Raw genomic sequence first — 5,000 nt, forward strand, 5'->3', positions numbered from 1 at the left:
ACGTTTTATTGTTAAATTGTTTTTATCATCAATCATCAAACTCCCCTCTTCTGAAAAAATTTGAAACGACAGTGACAGACTCTGTAGGGAGGGTTAGATTGTGCCAAGCACAATGTTGGGAGTCACCACTCTCGAGTACTGCACTATGTGCTACATCTTCTGTCGGAGTCTTTGAATGGCTGTCTCAGGCTGAAAGACGATTAATGTTTGTTAGTGGACTGTGGCATCAAAAAGATAAGTATTCTGGTAACAAGTGAACAGTAAGTTGCATGTACTTATACATGTAATGCCCATCAACACCCACACCAGTGCCCCAAAACTTACACTAAAAACCAAAATGAATCCTTTTTGAACATCCCACGTGCTATAAAGCCCATCTCCCCTCTGGTGCAATGATATGAAGATGGAGGTGGCTGACTGTGTGGAAGGGTTTGGCCAGTGGAATCCAAGTCTGGCAGTGGACTCACAACCGCCCTGAGCTGTCAAAACTTCCTTGCTAAGAGACCCCATCTTCTCCATGTGTGATAAAAAGTTTTTTTTTAATCTAGGTTTTTTTTAAAGAAAACATAAGATGAAGAAAGGATCAGGTCAATTTAAAAGGTAAATCAGATAATACCTCTCTACTGCATGATACAATAAAGTCCAACCCATACTGTTATTCCCTTTAAACCCCTTTTCCCCAACAGGTAGTATTCATAGTGGCCAGGTCTCGCTGCGGGGGCTTATATTGTCCCCCTAGCATGCGGGGGACCACTCGTGCCCAATACCAGCATCCCTTGCCTTTTTTTTGTAATACTAAGAGCCTATTTTGTATTTCAAATATTATTATTTCTAAGGTCTCTAATTGCCATATTTCCTGATAAATCAAGACGTAGGATTTTTTTTTCTTGTCATATAGACTCCATAGTTGATCTTTATTCCGAATAAAATAAGCAGTGTGTGGCATCATGGATTTTGAAACCGTAGGTTTGTTGTATTTTTTTTTTTTTGCATTTTTTTTTTCAAGTTAATTTTTAAGATAACTTTAGTTTCAACAGGTTTATATTATCACTTCCATATAGATATATTTTTATGTTCAGGTTTTATAAATTGTGATTTTTTTTCTTTTTTTTTTTTTCAAAAATCATATCGGTATTTTCTCGTGGTTTACATCATCACTTCGTGAATACTATTAATATCTCTGGCCAATGTAGTCGATTACCGACGTAATTTTTTTTTTCGCTAAACCTCGGGAAACCCGAGAAGCCTTTATGTAATGCATAGTATAGGAAAATGAGAAAAAGTATTAAAAAACTACTTAATCACATTTTCAGTGGTAAAAAAAATTATTTTGCCCTAATTGTAACAAAAAAAAAAACATGGCATGGCACACATACACCATGGCATGTACGTACATGCCCTGACAGATAGTCCAGGCACGCCATGGCAGGTACGTTAAAATGCCATCCATCGGGAAAGGGTTAAAGAAAAAATAATAAGTAGAAAAAGAAAAGACAAAACAATGCATAATTTAGATAGATAAACATATATATCATTTTATGACAGAGAGCCCTTACCCATGGGAATGTGGTCTGCGAGAGGTTCTTGACATCAATGTAGTGGTGCCTTGGGACAATCAGGTAGTGGTGGGGAGCTGCCGGCCTGATGTCTGGGAACACCACAAATTCATCATCCTGAAGAAAAAAAAAAAGGAGTTTTATATTTTACCATATTTGGTGTTAACCCAAATCTGACAGGCATGGAGTTTACTTTATTAATTGTTTTTACACAGAGATGGCTATACTTGTTTTAAGTCACCAATGAGCCTATTACAAGTGTTGCCTGTCTCACCTGTTTGCTGTTTTCCTTGATTTTTGAAAATATTTTACATTATCTTATTTTGCTGTTACTAATGTCTAAACATTATAGTAATTATAATTTCTATAATAAAAAGAACACCATCAATATTCATTATGCATTATCAAAAAAAAAAAAAAAAAAAATCCAGCCAATTCAATTCACAAGGTCTATTAAGTGACTCCTTTGTGGCTAAGCACTAGCAGCCATCTACATGCAGACATTTCACAAAACAACAACAACAATCACAGCCTTTTCCTGCAGCATTGGGTTAATAACCTCAACATTCATGATACACCTTCACTGTCATACTGGCATGGTGTTATAAAGAAAAGCAAAGGTTCCATACCTATACACAAAAATTAATAATAGCTCCTAAACAATAACAAATCACAATTAACAACTGCTTAACATTCTTGTACACAGAAGAATTATATCCATGTCCTTTATTCAGGTTCTATTCATGTGTGTGCTTTACTTAAATATTGCCAAAAAATAGTTTCCTTCCAGACTTAGTATCTTAGTAACATTATTCTCTCCTAAAATTTTGTCCACGTAAATGGTTGTAACAAACCAGTACTTCTTAACAGCTATTTCTGATGCAAACTCTATTACAATCTAATTGAATTGAAAATTATTGTACAAAAGAGGTTATTTTAACCCTCTTTTGTACAATAATTTTCAATTCAATTAAAACTGGTAGGCTGATAAAATTAGAACTATAGCACACTGACCTGATGCAAGATGTTATTTGGCTCAACTCCATCGCAGATTCTGCAGAAGACACACTTCCCTCTGTCAGTTTGCTGTTGAGCTGGTGCACTCATGTTGCTCACACTGAGCTGAAAAGCAGACCAATTTTTATATGATGAACCCTGTGTTATTTTTTGGTGGACAAATAACGTAATGAAATTTTAAATTAGAAATATTTTTCTTCTGTACCTTTGGTTAAAAAAAGGGAAAAAGACCTTTGTCTCTTTTTCTCTATATGTATTGGTCAATAACCATAAAAAAATAACTTAATAGGAGCTTCTGCATTTCTCAGTATCAAGTTACCATTGTTATACTATACTTGTCATAAAAAAAAAGATGTTTTATAATTGTCTTTTTTCGTAATCTAATTTTTTCTTATGAGTGATTTTGTAAGTATTTTCATCTTTTTCTTAATCAATTAAGATTGCTAAAATAACCTGCTATATACATATTTTTTATATGCTAGGCACTACATTCACCAAACTCAAAAAAGAACAAAAATCATAATAACCTAAAGGTCAGAACTTACTACCTTACTCCCAGCTCCAAAATATACTCTTTCAGTTAGGTGCAAAAGTCTGGCCGCCAAATTAACCGACCACCTTGACTGGAGACTGATTGAAGCTAACATTTGATCTGGGGAAAAGTTAGGAAATTCTAATTCCTGTTCCACTGTCTACTTTACTTAACCCAATGCTGTCAGGAAATGTAGTTCACTGTAGTATTGCTTAAGAAATGTCTACACAGATGGCTCCACAAGTATTTAGCCACTAAGGTGTCAATGAGTAGACCTCGTGACCTTACCTGATTTCACCTTTTCTTGAGTTTATGGATTTTTTTTTTTTTTTTTTTTACTAATGCTATCACAGACATTATAATTATTAAAATGTTAGTAACATTACAAACAGCAATAAAAATAAAAGAATATATACAAAAAATCAATTAGTAAACAGGTGAGATAGGTAGTACTAGTAACTGACTCATTGGTAACTAAGTACTTGTGGAGCCATCTTATGTGTAAAGACAATTAATAAGCTAAACTCACAGTGGGTATGGCAAGTACTTAAATGCCATCCACAGAAGCACTGGGTTAATAACAATGGAACTTGGAAATCATACTCTCCTTACTATGGTTTGTTTATAACCCTAGCAAGAGCAATCTGTGAATTCAATGTAGTATTTTCACTGCACGCCATAAACACATTATTTTATCCTGGAACAGTAAGATAAACTTGTTAATATGCCAAGATAATATGCAAAGTCCGCTTTTCCTTCTAGTACATTAGATATATACATTTTCTGAATATTTATCCAGTTGTTGAACATGAAATGTTTCAGCTAAGGTCTCAATATTAAGATAAATATAAGAATAAATTAAATACATAATGCATGGCCATCTGCATCAGCTACTGCATATAAGTTCTGTTGAAATAAATCTTCATCATCTGTCATTCCCCTAAACAAATACACCAAAAAGAAGATACACGCAAAAAAAAGGGACTTAAACTTTCTGTCATCTAAAGTATGGACATTGATACACCTGTCATCATTTGCCATTATATTCCTTCAGCTAATGCTACAGCTCTAAAGAAAGTAAAAAAATAAGATTCCATTGCCTCATAGTTTACACATATTCGCCAGTCATCATATCACAGAAAATATACAAATAAATTCTACACCTTCTTGAGTCAATTATTTCTAAACAAAGTTTTAACCTCTACGATTTTGATGATGTGACCATCATGTCATGAAAATTTTGGCTTGATGGGCCAGTGATGTAAACATGCCATCATGGAAAATATGGATGAGGGCAGGAGCTTGGCCTTCAAGAGATATTCTACTGAAGCCAGGGTTACGGGAATGACTCCCCATGAGTGCGCAAAATCTTGTAGGGTGATTAGACCCATGGGCAGTTATGCATTATTTCCATCAATAAATGAGTGTGGAATGTATCATCTATATATACACAATTCCTGAGACAGGTCCACCGACAACAGCCGTCGTGCTGGTAAAGAGATTATGTGGTATGCTTACACCATGGTGGCGGGAGCAGCCTGTGCAATCCCACCGCCCTGATAAGCACCAAGTGTCAGAGAACAAATGAGACAGCCATAAAAAGCTGACACAGGCCGGGCCATTTATGGAAGGCCCGGGCAAGCTAGAACTTCGCAAATTTCTATTGTATTGTATCATCTTTAAACTAAGACTGAAAGAGCACTTATCTGCATTTTTTTTTTTTTTTTTTACCTGAACAGAAAGAGTACTATGAAACACTCATGAACACTCTTATGTAGCCCTTTTAATTTGCTATGTCAAGACCAATATCAGTAGTTAGAATCATAAAAATATTGAAAAAATACACAAACAAATTAGCTCTACAGACTCTTAAGATAAGAAAGATAATACTAACA

The 5,000-nt window shown here is 34.8% G+C and overlaps 1 pseudogene; it reads right to left on the reverse strand.

Moving 5' to 3' along the window:
• Nucleotides 1-58: 58 nt before the first annotated feature.
• On the reverse strand, nucleotides 59-4,643 carry LOC119569019 (annotated as a pseudogene).
• Between the last annotated feature and the right edge of the window lie 357 nt (nucleotides 4,644-5,000).

Source organism: Penaeus monodon, unplaced genomic scaffold, assembly GCF_015228065.2.
Source record: "Penaeus monodon isolate SGIC_2016 unplaced genomic scaffold, NSTDA_Pmon_1 PmonScaffold_12169, whole genome shotgun sequence".
Taxonomy (NCBI): domain Eukaryota; kingdom Metazoa; phylum Arthropoda; class Malacostraca; order Decapoda; family Penaeidae; genus Penaeus; species Penaeus monodon.